Genomic DNA, 22,264 nt, shown 5'->3' on the forward strand with positions numbered 1-22,264 from the left:
ATGGGAAGCCTCATCCACCTTCAAAGGAGTCCATCATCATTGAAGATGCTCGTATTGCCAAAAAGGAGGAATCTCCATCCAAAACCCCCATTACCTATGAAAGGGGAAGCCCTAGAACTTCTACTTGGAAAGAAAGGATCAAACTCATGGACTCTAAAACAGTCCTATAGGAGGCGCAAACCGCTCTACAGGAGACATTGACAAAGCTTCAAGAGACCGAGAATCTTAAAAAGAAGGCAGAAGAACAGGCTAAGGAAAAAGATAAGGCAAAAGAGATACTAGAGCTTGACCCTCAGCCTAATTTAGGCTCTTATTACAACCTTCTAGAAGGAGGGAAAATCATCCCACAAAAGTTTGCAGTCCCTCTTTTCTTTGAGCTAGAAAAGGAAAGAGTAAGGACCCATACATGGATGCAGATTGCAAAATCAAAAGGGGTGGAAGACATTGGGCACATGGAAAACAAATTGAGAAAAATGGGCAAAGAATTGAGCATGGTCAGGCATACAGAAAGCATCAGAAGAGCTCAATTGGAGGCAGAAAATGAAATGTTAAAGAAGCAGCTGCAAGAAAGGGAACCCCAGGCAGAAAATGAGTTGTTAATCTTAAAAAGATAGCAGCAGGAAAAGGAACCCCAGGCAGAAAGTGAGATATTAATAAGACAACAACAGGAAAGGGAACCCCAGGTAGAAAATGAGGTGTTGATCTTAAGAAGGCAGCTACAGGAAAGGGAAGCCCAATTAGCCTGCATGGCCAGCTGGGCTATGGAGGCACTACAGTGCAGGCAGCTAGCCAAATCATATGTAGTATACCTCAAGGATCAGTGGCTCCAGTTCCAAATCAAGACTCTGGCCCAGAGAGGCACCATACCTTTTTAGGATTATGGCCAATTCATGGATCTATGTGATCACAGTTCAGCTGAGGACAAAGCGAAGCTGGTAGAGTTTTATTTACACAACATGGCCCTTACTGATATGAACCTATGGGACCCCAATGCTGTGTTAGGAGACTTGCAGCTGATGGCCATGGCATCTTGGATGAGCCATGAAGAGAAAAGGGCAGCAAAAATCCAGAAAATGATGGAAAAAGAGCTGAATGAACCTCTGATGATTAGAGCAGAGCCAGAAGACCCCATGGCTCTCATTAGTGCCCACCAACACCTTGCAGCTAATCCTCAAAGTGTCCCCAAATATATTGATGAGCAGGCCCAGGCTATTGCACATTTCGAGGACATGGAGAGATTGTTTGGAGATGACTGCATTCATGCCTGCATGAGAAGGTGGAACACATTTCCACATAGCCTACAGATCAGGGAGTATCACTCCCCAAACAGGATGAGATAAGCCTTGAGGATAGTGCCACTGTATAAGCACTTTATGCAAAGTTTGAAGGCCAATTGGTTTGGCCTCAAGTTCAGTCCTCCACTGCTGCGAGGATTGCTGGAAGGAGTAAAAGAGGAGGAAGAATAGAAACAGTGGGAAGAGGTGAATAGAAAGGCAGGATTCCATGATAAAGAGGAAGATATCACATCAGAAGCATGGGATGTCAGGGAATCTATTGGAGCCATCAAGGATGAAGAGATAGACTAGTTGCTCAGAGGATGAGCAACCCATTCAGTGGGGGGTGATGATGAGCCCCAGAAATGGGTAATTATATGGGCACATTTTGCCTCTTAATTCGACTTAATCCACCATTCTCATTAGTTTATTACATGTTTTTTATTATATTTATGCTAATAGAGTGAATTGGGTTAGTAATTTTTCCATGTAGTTTAATGTGTGCTTTATGCATATTTTTTGGTCAATTTTGGACAAAGTCAAAGGATTTATGAGCAAATGGCAGCAAATATTCGAAGAAAACAGGGAAGAGTATTTGTAGGGAGGTGTCTCCTTCATTTATGACCCCTTTCCTCGAATCCTCCATCAGCAACTCGGAGCACAAGCAGCCACATTGATGCATCCAAGGGGCAGCCGAGCAAGTAAAGAAGGATTGTTGTTTATCTCCAGTTCTGGGAAGCCAAGATCCTTGATTTTAGGAAGGCTATTGGGGGACTCCATTTGTATAAATAAGGGGGCTTAGAGCCTCAGTAGGTTAGCTAGTCATTAGTAGAATTTTCACACTTTTGTGCAGCACTTGTTCAACTCATTTTCGAGTTTCTTTTTTAGGACAGTTCATGTAATGTGACTATTATTTTTTATAATAAAGATGCAATATTTTCTGAGCCAGCACTGATCTCTTTCAGAGGGCTGAAGCTCTTGGGTTAGGGCCCAACCCAAGCTACCCAACACCTCTTTCTTTGTACTTATATGTTTTTTCTTCAGTTCATGAGTTAATTTTTGTTACATAGATTTATTTTACCTTGTTTAGAATAGGTTGCTTTTGATGGTTTACATAGTTGATTTTGTTGCAGTTGCTAAGTAGGATCACACAGTGATAGGCTAAGATTCAAAAAGGCAACAACAATCCCTGATCTCCTTTCTCCCTTCCTGGGATCATGATTTGAAGTCTTGGCACCATTGCTGCCACCAAAAACACAGTTTTGCTCTTCCATGCAATTTCTTGTGTGATGACTCGATTCAAAAGTTAATGTGTTGCTTCAGATTCAATTGCCTAGATCATTTCAATTTCTTTTACAATAGATCTCTTTGCATGATTTTCTGCTCAAAGGTTATTGTTCAGCATTTTCTGTTTGAAGGTCAGAAATTAGGTTAAGCTAGAGAACTTTCTATTTCCATGGTATAGCTAGTCCTTTCTTTGATCAGTTTTTGTAAGTAGATGTGCAGATCTCTTGCAGGACACCTCAGCTCACCATACATCCATAAATCAGCCAGCATCAGCTCACTTCTCATAGATTTCCCAAGTCATTCGCAACATTTCACCAATTTGCCCTAATTTTTACATTTTTCTCCATAAGCTTCCCTCTTGCCATTTGAACAAATCCAACCATCATGTTCCCTCTTGATCTTCCTTGACAAGATCTAGATGCCTCAACACCTTCATCTAGCCTTCAGTTACCCTTTCCCACCATTTTTCCACCTTCAAAACCTCCAAAAATAGCTCTCGGCATCCTCCTGTAGATCCCCTGCAGCCTCTTGTAGAATTTCCTGTAAGTGATTTTTCGAAATCTGATTGCAAGGGAAGTCTTCAGAAGGGTACTAGGGGCTTCTTAGGACCTCTCCACACCTTCCTCCACCTCTGCAAAAACCAAATCCATCCTCCATCACCACCAAACCTCTGCACAATCACAATCTAATAAATTACAAGCATAATAATTTCACATAAAAACACTCAAAAAATACAAAAAGATGTTTTATTCTCATTTCTTTTCAGAAGTAGCTTGAATAGATGCAATTTACCTTTTCAGTAGTCAATGGCACTCATTTCATCAGTTTTCATCTCTTTTCCTACAAAAGTAGGGTTATTTGGGAAAATTAGTGTTTGCTAGAGTTTGCGTTACATTTCAGTCTTCCTTCTTGTTGCACAAAATATTGTCACCATGACATTCTGCAGTCATTGTGAGTCTATCACCACTCATACTTTCCTCCTTTGCAAGTCTTAAATCTCAGCTCTTCATGTCAAACCTTGAAAAATGAGAGAAAGTCCTTAAAAATCTCTAAAACTCTGGTTCCACACTTTCTCTTAGCATTACCTGCAGTCCCGCACCCCTTGGTCATGTCCCCTGTGGACCTGCCCGCTTTGTTTCTGTGTAATGGGTGTGGACCCCTGTAAAAGTCAAAAAGGCGCAAGTACATTCTTAAAAACTCACTTTGGGTTATTTCTGGAAGCTTCTAGAGGGAATATTGAGGTGGCAAGTTCGCTCCTTTGATGTTCATGCATCCCATAACTAAAGGAGCTAACCCCTTGATGTGAGGAGCTTATCCCTTTGAAGGAGGACTCTATCCCTTCATAGGTGGACCTGGTAACTTCCTTTACACTATAAAATGAGGCATTGGGCTGGTTACTAAGGAGGTTGAAAGCTGAATATTTTTTAGGGTAAATGCTGTTGGAATTTATACTTCCTAATTGAGCTTGAGAGGAGAGATTACATACCTTTTGATCTCATTGGGAAGAGTTTGAAGCTTGTCAAAGTAGAGGAGATTCTTGCTTGGACCCTAGGAGGAGCTTGTACAACATCAAAGCACCAAGGTTGTAAAGTTCTTCTTTGTTTAAAGTTAATATAATCAAGTTTATTTTTCTCAATAAGCTGTCTCTTATGGTTTATTTCATGGATTCCTTGATCACCATGATGAATATGATTTATTATATTGGCTATGCGGGTGTTATTTGATGTGTGCTTATTTTTGTTTGCAGGTTCTTTAAAGGAAACTTGTTCGGACGGTCGAAGCGTGGCTGCCACAAACTAGCGTTGGACTTACGGTAGGGTCTAAAACACCTCTTGGTTTTTATTTATAAATTGCAATATTTAGAGAAAGGTAGATTTTCTTATTTTTCTTGTCGCTAGATATCAGTCGATACTAGGGAGATCGGTCTTGTCCGCAAGAACGATTTATCTGGCTGACAAAATGGCGACTCCACTGGGGACTTGAATTTTTGTTTTTTCCTTTAATTTTACTTTAAATTGAGAAACTTTTTCTCTGTTTCTGGTTTTTGCTTGATGTGTGTGGGATTGGGTAGTTTTTAGATTCTGAATTGTTTTTTGTTTTTCACACTTTTGAAAGAGGACCGCATGTTCTGTTTGTAACACAGTGTGGACATCCCCGCACTGTTGCTTTACTACACAGAGCGGTACTGCACCTGGTTATACTGGATGCCTGCGGACCCTGTCAATTTTTTGAAAAACCTAAAATTTATTCATCCAGCTAAACTTAGGATTTGTTTATGTTTTTTAGCCTATGCCCAGATCTACATGTGTCTTGTCAGAAACTTCTTGTTAGTAAGTTCCATTGGCATTTTGGTTTTAGGTGATTTTTTAGAAATTTTGTGTGCCTGGTTTGATTTTTGTTTGGGCTTTGTAGTAACTTAGAGATTAGAAGCCTACGAAAACTTAGATTACCTTGGTCTTTGTGGTCTTCTTAATTAGTCTAACCGATTTGTAAAATCTGCCTTTGGTGAGGAATACATCTCATTTTCTCTTTGCAAAAGCTTTGAAAGAACTTGTTTTGAAAGTTTTGAATTTCATTTCTAAAAAGAAAACACAAGCTGGGTGTTTTCTAATTAATTTGTTATTCTGAACGAATTAGTCCTTAGTTTGCTGAATAACTAAGTAAAACGTCCTCAAAAAGAAATTTTGTAAGCTTTTACTTCAATTAGGTTTTTAGAAGTTGTAGATCTCAAGATTAGTTTTTCATAGTTTTGAGTGCTTTCTAGAAATTTTAGAATCTCTTTTGAAAGAATTTGTTTTCTATAGTTTTTGAGCGTTGAAAAGAAAGGGATATTTTTCGTGAGCATAATTAGTAGTCTCGTTTTTGAGTTTATTGAAAAAGACAATTTTTTTTTCTTTTAATTTGTTTGTTAAGGAAAGATTCGTTTTTCAAGCAATTGCATTCTCAACTCTTTCTTTAGCTAGAAATTCATTGAAGAAAAAGGATTGTTTATCATCTTAGGTGCATTTTTAGTGTTTTGGAGTCGAGTCTTCACACCATAAAGTTTCATCTCCATACCTTTTGACCTAAGGAACAACCAATAAAAGTAATGCTTAAAGTAAAATTTATCTAGCAATCTTTTTATTTCTAGGGCTCTTTATCACCAACATAGCTTAGGCTAGTATTTTGGAGTAGGGAGTAATTAACTCTCCAATATAGTTAAAGCAAACAAGTAGCTATATCTTGCGGTAGGAGATAAATTCCAGTTGTTACATCTATGCTCTGGGAAGCTCCTCTTAAAGGAGTCAGGCACGAGATCATATCTAAACCAGTGGCGTAATCAAACCTTCCTCATTGGGAATGATAGAAGATATACACGTATTAAAAACGGTAAACCTCATATTGACCATTGTCAAGGAGCCTGGGGTCACTTGTTGGTAAACCTTGGATTATGTCAAGGAGCCTTCAAGGGGATTGAGCTTTGCTACACTGCCCTTGCGTTTGTATCGGATCACAGACTGTTCCCCCAGGTATATTTGTTTCTGTTGGTAACCATAGTGACCATAATCTATAGGATTCTTTCCTAAGGTGACGGTGGAGGGAAGATCCCACTATACCTGGAGCAGACGTCGACTAGACTCACTTGGACTCTCTGGGGGGTTCTCTTCACTCGAGATGGTTTAGTGAAGAAACTTGTGCCAGTCTGTTTCATTAAGAAGGCTGTCGGGGTAACTGTTCCAACCACCATTTTTGTATTGAATTCTGCGACGTTGGATTTCATCACCAACTAGTGTTTTTGGTACAGAAAGTTACTGTTTGTGTGTGGTTTGAACTCCTAGATTTTTTAGGCGTGTGATTCAAATTGTTTGGTTCTTTAGAGAGTTTAGGTGGTTTCATTGAGATTTTTCTTTGTTTGCATGTGAAGTAATTAAAATATTTAATCGTGGCTAAATTACCGAGACAATCCCGTAGACTTCGGGGGAAACCTCCTGAGTATTCACCAAGCCAACTTGAAGGGCTACGAGCTCTTGTAACTCCTAGTGACAGTAGAGTTGGGTCACCGGAAGAAAGAGAATCTTCTTTAGTTGTTCATCCCGATTATCAAGTTCAAGCAACAGAGTATATTTCCCAACCAATTTCATTTTCCGAAGTTACTGGTAGTGTTTCTTCTACTAGTGAATTAGCTGAAGAACTTGAAATTTCTGAACCTGAAACTGAACCTGCTGCTACTCCATCATCGAGATTTGCTTCTCCAACTTCTAGTGGTCCTGGTTCACCTAGGGTAGGAAGAATCATTACCCAAAATCTTCCTTCTAGACTTATTGCTATTGAAGAACTTGTTAATCCGGAAGAAAGTATAACTATCCATGAAAATCAACCACTATAGAACTTAGGGAGCGTTAATCGATATTTTACAGTCCACCTAGGAGGGACGCTTGATATCTTTCATTGACCAACTTTTTAGAAAATCTGGGTCTCATTTTTTCACCACCTCGAGTTCCTTTTCATCCAAAACCTAGGGGTTATTATCCTCCTTTAAATATGTCGAGACAGTCATCCATGTTTTCCCAATCTTTGGAAATGTTTTCGTATGGCGGTCCTTCTGTTCCTTGTGGGTACCAGTCACTTACTGGTACTTTTTCAGGAGCATCTCCTCAACCTGTTGAACATGGGTTATCCACTGGTAATAACGGAACTAAACCATTAAGTGTAGAAGATATTCTTATGACATCAGGTACCATTCCAAATCTGAAACCTCAAGGTAGTCAGTTACCACCTGGGGCGCAACCTCAAGGTACTCAATTATCACCTAGGGGCAACCTCAAGGTACCCAGTTACCGCCTGGGGGACAACCTCAAGGACAGTACATACCTTCGGGATATTACATTACTCAAGGTCAACCCTAGACTCAGTACGTACCTCAAGGTCAACACCAGTATCAATATATGCCTCAAGGTCAACCCCAGTTTCAGTACGTGCCTCAAGATTATCAACCTCAAGGTCAGTACCCAACTCAATGTTTCCAACCACCTTCAGGTCAATCATTTGTCCAAGGACCTGGAAATGTACCTTTGAATTATCAACCCTACCCTTAACCCAGTTATGGTCCTCAATATGCTTAACCTTCTATGGGTCCATACCCCAGAATGAACATGGTGTGGGATCCATCTCAATCTCAACAGATCTTGCAACCTAATGTGCAGTTGTCATCTCAATCTAGACAACCTTTGGTTTTTGGTTCAACCCAGAAACCTGTCCAGCTTACTATTCAAACCTTTGCACCTGGTGTAGCCCATTAGTCTGGGCCTAGTTCGCCTTGAACTCCGACTCAAACGACTGCTGCAACTACTGCAGCATTTGTTCAATCTACCCCACCTACTTCTAGAGTATCAGCAGCTCCGGTTTCTATTGTTCCTGCATCAACTACTCAAGCATCTTTACCTCAGTCTGGACCTACAATTTAGACTTCAGTTCAGATGCCTACAGGACAACCTGGTCTAAGTACGGTTGTCACAAGTCAACCTCAATTTACTTATCAACCGTACCAGGGACAATACCAATTCGGTCTCGCTGTTCAAAGCCCAGTCTACCAGTATCAACCGTACCTTGGATATACTTATTAGTAACCTCAACAATCCCAGTACGGTCCGATTAATCCTAGTTTTCCAAGAGGATATAATATCCCAATGCAATTCCAATTCCAAGTTATCCTGGATATCCTCCTCCTGGGGCTGGTCTTATGACCAGGGTTTTTGAGACCCTAATCGTCAGTTACCATTCATTGCAACTTTGGACTTGACTGATTTGTTGCACATTATGAACGATCTGATTAATTATCTTCCGTTTTGGCCGCCAATGCTGAATAAGTTGCCCAGTGATATCCCAAAGTTTGAAGGTAAATCAGGAGAGGATCCATCAAACCATGTGATGACTTATCACCTTTGGTGTGAATCTAAATCCATTATAGATGATTCAATTCATTTACATCTTTTTCAACGCACTCTGATTGGTCTTACGTCCAAGTGGTACATGGAGTTACCGTGAGCCTCTTTTTATAACTTTAGTCAGCTAGCTACTTCATTCTTAACTCATTTTTAGTTGCCTGTCAAATATGACAATGGCATGGAATTATTAACTTCATTAAAATAGTCAACGTCCACTTATATTTCAGATCACATCCATGAATGGAGACGTTGACTTCGTTTAGTGAAAGTTTTTATTCCGGATCAAATCTTAGCAGAATGGTTTGTTAAATCATTATTACCTAAAATCACTGAGGATGTAGCTAAGGCAGGAGTTGTTACTGAAGAGCAAGTAATTGCTCAAGCTCAGTACCTTAACCTCGTTTATACGTAGTCGGGTACTTTACACGAAAAAATCCCCGACCTTCCTAACCAAAATAAAATAACTACAGCTCCTTCAGGGTCTCATGCCATTGACAGTATGATTGGTTCAGTTAACACCAAAATTAAGAAGAAATCTTCAAAGAATTTTTCTCCTATCATAACTTAACCATATTCCCTGACAGGAGACTCTTTCGTGAAAATTCCTGCTGATATTCATGTCGTAAAATCATCTACGGCCAAATCAAAATCCGACGGTAAAAAGAAGGGGAAGAAGAAAAATAAACAAAATTAGAAAGAGAAATCAGATAAAACAGAATCTACTGAAGAGAAACGTAAACCTCGTTATCCTTGTCTCATTTTTGACGAAGAGCATTTTACAAGAGACTGCCCTCATCACATTGAGGTTGCGAAAATCGTCAAAGGTTCTCAAATGCCTGTTGTCTTGAAGGATCCTTTTCCTAGTCAAGATAGTAAGATGATAGGTTCTTCCTCAAATGCCTTGGAAGAACCCATAATGATGATGTCCCATGTTAGGATTGCGACACGATCGCAAGATTATGGAAGTAAAAGTCCTTGTTGGTAAGGTAAATCCCCTCTGCGGACAGAGGCGATCCCACTAGCCTATCATAGAACTAGCCACAAACAAACCATGCTGCTACGCAAGTTCCTAGTTATGCATCAAAGGTGAATCAAGAAGACTAACATGGAGTCCAACGCTATGATTGAAGCAGAGTTGATATCCTCGCTCCCTCGCTCCAACAGATCATAAACGAACACCTGCACATGCAAAGGAAGAGACAGATACCAACATAAAAACTACCAAGGCACAACTATATTTCAGTCAGAAAGGAAATAAATCAACATATCACCATGATAGATAATGAGATTGGAACTATAATAGCAATCGCTCATCAATTAATAAACAGGAAAAGTTACAACCATTGTTCTGATGTCGACCCTTCTCCTGGCTGGGCGAATAACTATATGTGTCTTGACATGCGTCTCCTCTCCGGCAACATAACCTCTCTAGCACTCACTAGCATTCCTTCAAGAACTCAACATCTAACACTCCATGACCAATAATCATCACTACTATCACTCAATCACTAAATCACTAGCACTAACACTAACACTAACACTCTAGCCTGTCCAATGCATAATGACAAGCTTATATAGATGGAGAAGGGAGGAGGATGTGATGAACCGGGACACCTTTCGCAGATTAGCAAAAGCCATAAAGATGGATAAAGCTCGACAAAATACTGATTTTTTATCCTCAGAAAAGCTCCGTGTAATGAAGGAAACAACAGTCGGACATGCATTAAGGCAAAAAGCACGACTAAATTTGGTTGGCGCGACTGTTGCTCTAAGACAGAGCGCCAATGGTCATGCCCTCTTTTGAGGATCTCCATCATTGGCGCGGGTAGGATATTGTGGACTTGCGCCAATGGAAAAAGAGCACTTTTTAGGGATGATCTGCAGAAGGTGTCTTCAGGGAACATGGAGTACATACTCAGGGGGACATAATGCAAGTGTTTTTAGACTTTGTCACTTCTTATAACTCCCGGAATGTGTCCTCCAAGGTACGACAAGAGGAGTAACAGGGATGGTGACAAATTACTGTGTAACAGTCCTGTTGGTGGTAAGGAAGTAGAATCTTCTAATTCGAACCCATCAACTTCAACTCCTGGTTCTGATCTGCTACAAATCGAGAAACCTAACCCAAACTTAGTAATCAAACCGCCTGCTAAAGGTATACTTCGAAATTCATCTTTCAATCCGCATGCGAGAGCTGCTAAGAACTATAACATTGTTGAAGATTTAGCTATTTCCTCTTCAGCAATGTCAGCTTTGGAGGTGCTTTAATCATGTCCAGCACACCGTAAATTGATATTGTCGGCTATAGGAGCTGTTGATATTCAGGACTTGAACCTTATAATCTTTGATTTAGAAAATAGTACACCTCGCTTACCTCATCAAATGGCTTTCCAGATTCCAGTATTAGTCAAAAACAGACCTTTCTTTAGGACTGTGATTGATGAGGGAGCTTCAACGTGTATTATGTCGATCCAGTGTTGGAGATCGCTTGGTTCTCCTACACTTAATAAATCCCCAACGATTCTAAAGGCTTTTGATGGTAATGGATTCCATCCTTTTGGCATTTTACAGGATTTACCTATAGGGGTTGAAGGCAAAACTGTTAATCTAGATGTGGAAGTGGTTGATGCCCCTCTAGATTACAACCTTCTCTTGGGTCGTAGTTGGTCTTACACTATGACTATTGTTGTTTCATCGGTCTTTCGGCTTACAAATTTTCCTCATAATGGAAAGATCGTAACTATAAACTAGCTAACATACTTTTCATCCGACCCAGCCTCTTCTGAAAGTATCCAGCATGTCGGTAAAACAACTATCCATTATAAGGATGTTGGGGTAGGATTGGTTAAATATTCTGGTTTACTAGGAACTTTTTCCTTTCCTCCTCCTAATGTATTTCCTTCTACTGCAACCATTCATATGATTTCATCAGACACTATTGTTTATGATGATCCTTGGATCGTACCTTCCGAATCTGAGGCGGATTCATTTGGTGATGCGATGCCTTTGAGTCCCTATGAAATTGTGTATCAGGCTGTACAGTCATTTTCTGACCCTTCTTCAACCGAAATTGACCTAATGAATGTGGTCCATGGAGAATCACTTTCAACATCAAACTTAGATTCAACAACTTTTTCCGAACTTGTTCATACTGATGAGCAGATTCGTGAAATTTTTTCTGTTGATGATTTACCATGGGAAGATCTTCATCATAGATCTTCGTTCTTACCTGAGATTGATCATTTTGAAAATGATTTTTCATCTATTTTTACTACTCATTATGTCAAGGAACCACAGAATCCATTAAAAAATCCTGATTCTGAGTTAACTTTGGGAAATATTTCTCAAACAGTTCCTATTGAAATTTCAGTTAAATCTGGAATAGTTGAAAACATTCATATAGGTGCCTCCTGTACGGAAAATGAACTTCAAACTTATAAGGCCCTATTTCAAGAATTCCGCGATGTGTTTTCCTGGTCATATGAAGAAATGCCAGGAATTGATCTAGCAATTTTTGTTCATGAAATCAAAACTTACTCGGATGCTAAACCCGCCCGACAACGTTTGTGTCAAATCCACCCAAGAAAAGCTGCTGCTATTAAAGCAGAAGTTGAAAAATTACTTAAAGCAGGTTTCATTTATCCAATTCCCTTAATGGATTGGGTATTGATATTGTTCCTTTTAACAAAAAGTAAGGAACGATAAGAATATGTATCGATTATAGGGATATTAATCGAACCTATCCCAAAGACAATTACCCATCTCCCTATATCGATCAAATCATTGATGATTGTGCCGGTAGTGAAATTTTCTCCTTTATGGATGGTTTTTTTGGTTACAATCAAATTAACATTCTACTTGCTAATCAACCAAAAACGACTTTCATTTGTCCATGGGGGACATTTGCTTATTGCAAATTACCTTTTGGACTGAAAAATGCCGGAGCAACTTTTCAAAGAGCTATGTCTTACACGTTTCATGACATCAAGCACATTGTGCAACCTTATCTCGATGATTTACCTGCCCATTCATTACGTAGAGCCGATCATCTCACTCATTTACGAGCAATCTTTATGAGATGTAGGCATTATTGAATTAGGTTGAATCCACACAAATGTGTTTTCTGTATAGAAACGGGTCATTTACTGGGATTTGTTGTTTCAAAAGCCGGCATTCGTGTCGATCCCTCGAAGGTTGAAGCTATTGTCAAATTGCCTCCTCCTTTGACTCTTCGCCAACTCCAAAGTTTGCAAGGGAAAGAAAACTTTTTACGTCGATTCATTCCTAACTACGCCAAGATAACAAAGGGTTTTACCAAGTTGTTGAAAGAAAATACTCTATTCTTTTGGGATGAGATAGCTGACAAGTCTTTTGATGCACTTAAACATGTGTTGACCCATGCACCATTATTACATCCTCCCAACTACAACCAGGATTACTTCTTGTATCTCGCCGCCTCTCATTCCACCATTGGGATGCTGTTAGTTCAAGAAGATGAATTCAGTAGTGAACATGTTATTTACTACCTTAGTCGAACTTTGAATCCGACCGAGCTAAAATATTCACATGTGGAGAAATTGTCCTTGGCAGCTGTTCAAGTTGTCCAAAGGTTTCGTCATTACATCTTACTACGCAAAACTACTGTAATTTCTTACTGTAACCCTATGATCTATATTTTGACCAAACAATTGCTAGGGGACAAGTATTCCAAATGGATCATTATCCTACAGGAATTTGACTTAGAATTCGAGAAATCCAAGTCAAAGAAATCTTTAGTTTTTGCGGAGTTGATGTGTGACTTCCCGTGTGCTGATATTGAAACTATGGTGGAAGAGCCCATTGCGGACGAATCCTTGTTTCTTATCAACACTTTTGATCCATGGTATGGAGATATCATTTTTTATCTCCAAATCCAATCTTTTCGGCCTAAAATTTCATGATCTCAGTGACGGAAAATACGTTTCCAATCCCAACAATACAAGATTATTGGAGATAGACTCTATCGTCGTGGGGTGGAATCTGTTTTCTGACGTTGTTTAACTCATGAGGAAGTTGAAAAGGTTCTAAATGACTGCTACTCTGGAGCGTGTGGTGGTCATATGTCTGGGTATGTCGCGGCCCAAAAGATATTGCGCGCTGGCTATTTCTAGCCGTCTTTGTTTAAAGATTGTATTTATGCAGTCCGAAAATGCCACAATTGTCAAATTTTTGATCAAAAGATGCGCGCTCCACTTGCTCCTCTCCACCCTATAATTGATGTTGGTCCTTTTGCAAAATGGGGTATCGACTTTATTACATGTAACCCTCACTCGGCCGGGGGGCATGCGTATATCATCCTTGCGGTAGATTATTTTACCAAGTGGGCCGAGGCGATGCCTACATTTTCGGCAGACGGAAAAACTACTGCAATTTTCATTTTCAATCATATAATTACTAGATTCGGTGTTCCACAAGCGATTATCACTGATCATGGGCATCATTTTCGAAACATCATGATGACTGAACTAACAGATCAACTTGGCCTGTGTCATGATAGTTCTACTCCATATTACCCACATGCAAATGGTCTAGTTGAAGCCATCAACAAAGTTCTAGTCATTATGATCCGACAAAGCATTGGGATTCATAGGTTGAAGTGGCATAACATGTTATTTTTATCGCTTTGGGCATATCAAACCTCAGTAAAAACATCAACTGGTTTCACTCCTTTCCAACTAGTTTATGGTTTGGAAGCTGTGTTTCCCATTGAATGCGAAATCCCGTCATTGAAAATAGCCATAGAATTACTCCCAGCCACTTCCAAAGAGGAGAAACATTTGTTGTACTTAGCTCAGCTAGATTAGAATCGACGTGATGCTGCACTAGCAATTGAAACTCATGCCAAACGAATTAAAGCTCAGTATGATCAAAATGTTACACCTTGTAATTTTTTAGAAGGAGACCTAGTCTTACTATATGATCAAGCAAATGATAAGCTAGGGGCTGGAAAATTCGTACCTATGTGGCATGGTCCTTTTATTGTTAAGCGAAAGCTGGCAAAAGGGGCCTATGAATTGGTAGATTTTGATGGTGTCTCTTTACGTAAGCCTAGAAATGGTCTTTATCTGAAGAGATATTATGCTTAAATCTGGGTGTGGAGATTTTAGTTAGATTAGTTTTTCTTTCTAGCTGGTGTTTTTTAGATTAGAAAAGTGTGCTTAGTTTAGAGAGTGTTTTGGTAATTATTCATGCTTATCTTGATTTTACTCTTGATATTGCAGATGTCGATGTCTCTTCAAACATACATTGGTTTCGCTGATGGTGCTTGTCGTAATACACGGAACATTTCTTCCGCAGCTTAGGTTATCTATTCACCCTCTGATGAGTTGGTATCTATGCATGGGATAAGCCTCGATCAAACAACGAAAAACATTGCGGAGTATAGTGCAGTGATTGAGTTATTATTTGAATCCATCTCATTTGGGATTCAGAGTTTGATTGTGAGGTTATATTCTAAACTCGTTGTATTGCAGCTTAATAGAGTTTATGCCATTAGAAATCCAATGTTGTTGAGATTATTTTTGAGAGTTCGTCTCTTGGAACGCGAATTTGATTATATTGAATATCAGCATATTCCAAGATATTTAAATACATTAGCAGATGCAATTGATTCTTGAATGTTAAGTATACATTTTCAATAATCAAACAGTAAATTTAAAACATTCGATAACATGTTTTACAAGTTAGCCAGTATTAGTGATATAGCATAGCATAGAAGTGTGTCAAATATACATCGTCTTCGATCATAGGTTGAAAAACACCTTATGATTGGTAAAAATGATAGTACAAAAAGCAAAAATGTCGTATCGAGTCTACAAAGGCAATCATCCTATCACTGGTGATGATCACGATAAGAAACCACTGCTCGGGCCACCCTACAAAGGAACCTCCTGAAAGGTCTTGGGACCCCAATCACATAGCGTTATAACCTAAGAGGAATTTCATCTATGCTAGTCTTTGGAATATCTAATGTCAAGCGCTCTAGATGGTTTTCCAATTTGGCCAGGGTATCTGTAGATTCGTCCTGTGGGGCTGGTACTGCTGTAACTGGGTGTTTTCTCTCATAGGTCCGAAGAGTGGCTGGTCTCCGTGGACCCACATCTTCATTTGAAACTTTTTACTATCAGTTTTGGGATGATTTAAAAAAAAATAAAATTAAAACTTAGAAAATGTTGAGAATGATTTTACCTGAGTCATCCCATTGCTCTCTTGGTGGAAGAGCCATGTCTGGGTCACCATGATAATCCATCCCAGCATAAGGAAAATCCTGAATCGTGAAAACTTGGTTCTCCAACCAATGAAAATACTCTGGAGGAAATTGAACAACCTCTGAACCCTCCTTAGGATGACGGGCCATAACTGCAACCCAACACATCAGCTTGGGCTCTCGGGGAAGTCCAGCTCCAATGGAAAGATGTTGTTGGACCAACATCAGGACCCTATCTAGACCAAAGCTCACAACTAAGAAACCATATCCAAAGTTTTTTAGTTGTCCGTTCTTTGCTCTAGTTAGTTAGCCTTTTACATTAGCCAACACAGCTTCGCACCAGTTGAAGATGGTGCCTCGATAGTAGTCTACTGCCATTCACATTTGGGATCAGTGGCCACATTCAGTGTTGCGCTTCCGCAGAGTCTGGTGACAGTAAATGCAATCACTTTGAGTTCAGGACGGGAGATGGTTTTGATATCAATCCCTTTTTCCTTTGTTTGGTCATTACAAAACTCTAGCCGGAGACTATCGACAGACTGGCCACCTGGCCTAGTCCCGAATAGAGTCAACTGTTCACCTCTCTTGGGCAAACCAATCAAGAAGTAAATTTCCTCTGGCTCCATTTCGAGCTAGTGGCCACCAATAATGAAACACTAGTCCTGTATATTCCATCTGTCCACCAGCCACTGCAAAAAGTCTACTTGGGCCCTCATGCCAGGTATGGCCCAGAATTTAAATAACTTGCATGCCTTCAATGCATCTATTGAAGGTTGATGATTAATTGCAGCAAGGTCCACATCTTCATGCTCCCGTTCCTGCCAACTAAGCATAGTATATATCCTACATTGAAAGAAAAGGTGGATTAGAACATTTTAATTCAAAGTTTTTGGGCGGAAATTGAAAAATTTGAAGTTGTAAAACCTATGTTGCAGGGTCCGCACTCTCCAGTTAGTGACAGTGCGTAGGTCCGCACTCTGCCCAAACAGCAGGTGTGGGTCCCTGGCTCTTTCCTTTCTAGGAAAAAGTTGGGGTCCGCAGGTTTTGCATGCTGCACCTGCAGACCCCTACGAGCGGTCTTTAAAACTAAATTTTGCATAAAAATCAAAATAGGAACCTAAAAACAAAATTCAAACGGTTGAAATAATAATACTTATGATGTTTTGTGTCATCTCATTTACGATTTGTTTACACAACTTTGTAGATACCTCTCTCGTGTCATACAATGAATATGATAGTTGGTATTTAATCCTTTCATGTGACTTGGGAGCCTTTTTAAGTATGTAAACAACTTCATTGTCTGGTACCGAACACATATCTATGACTCTTCCCATCACCTCAAAATTTCCATTATCATTCTGTATATCAATATATAGATATATATTCACATTTGTCCTTTCTTTTTCTTTCACATACCAGATTCTTGATGGAAATTTCACTTCTTTCGAATTATTCTAGTCTGAAATCATCTTCTTATCACTTGAAAGATTTGTAGTCATGAGCTCAGTTGGAGTTCGTTCACTAACGTTTGTTGAAGATGCACCTTTAAGAGTCTTTGGTCTAGAAAGATTCACTGAAATTCTCTTTGATGCCATTTTCCTGAAAAATAGAAACATATAAATCAGTAAATAATAAAAACATACTAACTTAAATTAACAACGAAAATATATCATAAATTTTTTATTTGTATGATCAAAAATCACCCCACCGACCTCCCCTCACATTCCAAAAGGGCATGCATTAACATTATAGTGTAAAAAAGGTAAATCACGAATCAAACATTTCAAAATTAACTATATATATATATATATATATATATATATATATATATATATGTATATATATATAGTTAATTTTGAAATGTTTGATTCGTGATTTACCTTTTTTATATTAAATGTCAATTTTTTTTAATAAGTACAAAAAAAATATGTAATGGTGCCTCACCCCAACCCCTCAGCACCCTAGGGGCGCCCACCCAGGCCCCCCTGTGGGCACCCACGCAGCCCCCCCCCCCCGCCGGTGCCCCTGCAGCCCAACCCTCCCACCACACCCTCAGGCGCCCTCACCCACCCCACTACCTGGGCGCCCTCACAATACCATGTGCCCCAACCCTTCCAAACCACCCCCCGCCTGGCGAGCACCCTCACCCACCACCCCGCCTGGGCACCCTCACCCGGCACCCCGCCTCGATTCCCTCGCAACCCCCCCCCCCCCCCGGCCGGCGCGGGCGGCCTTACCCACCAGCTCACCCCAACCCTCCCAAACCCCCCCGCGATGGCCCAGGCGCCCCCTACCCAACCCCCCCTGCCCGGCACAGGCACCCACACCCACCATCTCCCCCCGACCCCAACCCCCCCCAACCCCTCCCCCCCCCCACAACCCCACCCCCCCCCCCCCGCGCGGCTCGGGTGCCCTCATCCACAACGCCTCCACCCCCGTGCGGCCCGGGTTACCTCACCCACAATGCCCCCCCCCCAAACACCCTCCCCAACCCGTCCAATCCTCCCCCCCTCAACCCTCGGCCCGGGCGCCCTCACCAGCCCGCTCGTTCAGTGCCTTCACCCACTCCGCCGACCGGGCACCCTCACGCGCTCGCCCGCCCGGCATCTTCGCCCGCCCGCCCCGCCTGGCGCCCTCGCCTGCCTGGTGCCCTCGCCCGCCCGCCCTACCGAGCGCCCTCGCCCACCTCGCCTGCCTCACCCGCCCGGGCGCCCTCGCCCGCCCGCCCTCACCCGGGTGCCCTCACCCGTCTTCACCCGCCTCACTCTCTCCCCTGCCCGGGTGCCCTGGCCCGCCCGACCCGCGCAGCGTCCTCACCCGCCTCATCTGCCCGACGCCCTCACCCGCCCCGCTCGGGCGCCCTCGCCCGTCAGCCCTACCTGAGTGCCCTCGCCTCGCCCGCCCGCCCCGTCCAGTGCCCTCGCCCGCCTGACGCCCTCACCCGCCCGCCTCGCTCGGCGCCGTCGCTAGCCCGCCCCACTCGGCGTCCTCACCCACTCGCCCCGCCCGCACACCCGCCCGGTGCCCTCACCCGCCCGACGCCCTCACCCGCCCGCCCGCCCGGTGCCCTCGCCCGCTCACCCACCTCACCCGCCCGCCCGCCCGGTGCCCTCGCCCACTCACCCACCTCACCGGCCCCCCCGCCCGCTCACCCACCTCACTCGCCCGGCGCCCTCACCCGACCGCCCGCCCGGCGCCCTCGCCGCCCGAGTGCCCTCACCCGCCCCCCCGCGTAACGCCCTACGGTTTCTTGCACGAGCACGCGCGCCCTCCCAATGCGAAAATTGAGTAAGGCACGAAAAATGCGATGGTGAACCAAGGCGCACATATATTATAAGGGGCGAATGGCGATCCGTCATTTATAGGCAAGTCGGGCAAACTTGCTGAACAAACCGACCATGGGCGAACATATGAGATGGGCGCGTTGGGTGGGGCGGTCCCGCACCATGGGCGGGCCGACCACACATAGAGCGACGACATATGGAGAACGACGCAGTGAATGGAGAGTCGGCCAAGAGAGAAGTCGCACCATGGGAGCGTATATACACATGGGATGTGCGCTCATTTGTAGCATCACTTCTTCGCACAAGTGGTGAGTGCGCACAAGAAGTGCGAAGTATACACTACCGCAGGTCGCATAAGGGATGTGCCCGCCGAGCCGAGCGACGGAGTTGTGCGCAGCGCGGGTTGTAGTGTGGGCGGTGGAGCGCAAGGGCGCCCGCCCGCTAAGGTATACACGGAGTTTGGTTTGGGTTGGGTACGGGTCGTGCATGGGTGCACCTGCCCGTTCAACAAAGAACTTGTGTATGTTATATATTTAGTTAAGGTTGAGGCAGACTGCCGTGCGCTCTTGCACGGGCGGGCACCCGCCTTGTTTATGAACACCGGTGGAGTGCGGCTCTCGGTCATTGTAAACTTTCTCTTATATAATAAAAAGATTACTTCTCTTATATTATTGGGTTATTATTATCGTTCTTGCATTATTGATGGATTCCGCATATTAATAATGTTAATTCATGTTTATTATGAATTTTTGAAGGCGTAGTTCGTAAAGTTAATTAACGAGGGATAAAGTTATTAACTTAGGTGGTGCCACACCCGGCCAATTTAACAAAAAAGAATTGGGGGCGTGACAGTTGGTATCAGAGCAGCTGATCCGGGTATTGAAGCTGCTACACAACTTCACCGAAGTGAAGTTGGTATCAGAGCAGGTTCACGATGAGTGAAGCCGATGTATGATGAAGATGATACACACCTGCACTTCATGACATTTGGTATCAGAGAAGCTGATCCAGGTATTGAAGCTGCTACACTTCACCGAAGTGAAGTTGGTATCAGAATAGCTGATCCGAGTATTGAAGCTGCTACACAACTTCACTGAAGTGAAGTTGGTATCAGAGCAGGTTCACAGGTGGTGAAGCATTTGCTTATGACAGGTGAAGCTGATTCAGGCTTGAAGAATCTTGATGAACAGGGAAGAGTTATGGAGAAATCGTGGATGAACAGTCTAGGTTTCGTAGACTTGATGGTTCATGGCAAGACCATTCAAGCTCTGGTGGACACATGGGCCACTCATAACTTCATGACGACACGGTTGGCAAAAGAGGTTGGACTGATGATCTTCCCATCGAATGTGGAAGTCAAGGCAGTGAACTCTAGAGCTAAAGTGGCGGGTTTGGTACATGAAGTACCTGTGCAAATAAAAGACTGGAAGGGTCAGTTTGACTCCACAGTGATGGAGATGAACGACTTTGATATGATACTCAGATAGGATTTCTTGAAGGGCAACAAAGCTATTGTTGTCCCCTTCTGTGATGAGGTGGTGCTAGTTGGACAGTCACAAACTTGGACTTTGCCCACTCATAGGCAAAGGAGGGAAGTCAAGGTGTAACATGTTTCGGCACTAAGTTTGGAGAAGGCTATGAAGGAGTCAGATATGGAGACATATGTGGTGATGTTCAAGGATGTCGAAGGTGATGGAGTGGGGACGCCTGTTCCAGCCGAGATTTCTGAGGTGTTAACCAAATATGCAGATTTGATGCCTGATGAGCTTCCGAAGAAACTTCCACCAAGGCGTGCAGTGGACCATAGCATTGAGCTTGAGCCAGGAAAGCAACCCCCGGCTAAAGCACCTTATCGATTGTCAGGGCCTGAGTTGGAGGAGTTGAAACGATAGTTAAAGGAGTTAACTGATGCAGGTTTCATTAGACCTTCAAGGTCCCCTTATGGAGCTCCGGTATTGTTCCAGCGGAAGAAGGATTCAAATGAGCTACGGATGTGTTGTGATTACCGTGCACTGAACAAGCAGACGGTAAGGAACGGGTATCCTTTGCCATTGGCTGTTGATTTCTTTGACAAGATTGCAAAAGCCCGATTGTTTTCCAAGCTGGACTTGAGGCATGGGTATTAGTAGGTGCGGATAGCTGAAGGAGATGAGAAGAAGACCGCGATAGTAACAATGTATGGTAGCTTTGAGTTCCTTGTTATGCCATTCGGGTTGTGTAACGCTCTTGCTACATTTTGCACTTTGATGAACGATGTTCTACGACCATACTTGGATTCGTTCGTAGTAGTGTACTTGGATGATATAGTGGTGTTCAGTGACAACATGGAGGATCATAAGAAGCACTTGGCGATGGTGTTCGAGGCGCTGAGGGAAAATCAGTTGTTCTTGAAGAAGTCTAAGTGTGTGTTTACTCAGACCGAGATTCCGTTCCTTGGACATATTGTTGGTCAAGGGTACATATGGATGGAGCCGAGCAGAGTGAAGGTGATTGAGGACTGGGTTGAACCAAAGAATGTCCATGAGATGAGGGTGTACTTGGGCATGACCAACTACCAACGGAAGTTTATAGAGGGGTACTCCAAGGTGACATCGGCACTGACAGACTTATTGAAGAAAGACAAGAGGTGGAGTTGGATGAACAAATTTCAAGAGGCATTTGACGATTTAAAGAAGAGGATGGTTACAACACCGATACTGAAGTTTCCTGACTTTGAGAGACCATTTGAGGTACACACAGATGCTTCAGATTTTTCCATAGGAGGGGTTCTTATGCAGGATGGGCATTCGGTGGCGTATGAGAGTTGGAAGTTGCAGGATAAAGAATGAAGGTATCCGGTCCATGAGAAGGAGATGACTGCCATCGTCCATTGTCTTCATGTGTGGAGGCATTACCTGATTGGGAAGCCGTTTGTTGTCAAGACTGACAACGTTGCAGCAAGTTATTTTGCATCACAACCGAAGCTTTCTGCGAAGCAAGCTTGTTGGCAGGACTTCTTGGCAGAGTTCAACATTACTATCGAGTATAGACCGGGAAGACACAATTCGGTAGCAGATGCCCTTAGCAGGAAGAGACAACTTGTACCATTGGAAGGAGAAGACCGGGAAGCTAGGAGTAGGAGTCGAGTTCAGATGTTAGAAGAGATGCAAAATAAGATCAAGGAAAGTGTTGAAACCGATACTTTGGCGTAGAATATAGTGAAGCAAATAAAGGAGGGGAAGACATGAAAGTTCTTTCTACGAGACGGGT

This window comes from Pinus tabuliformis, chromosome X (genome assembly GCF_031772625.1).
Source record: "Pinus tabuliformis cultivar Carrire ecotype Pingquan chromosome X, CPIR1, whole genome shotgun sequence".
NCBI classification, from domain to species: domain Eukaryota; kingdom Viridiplantae; phylum Streptophyta; class Pinopsida; order Pinales; family Pinaceae; genus Pinus; species Pinus tabuliformis.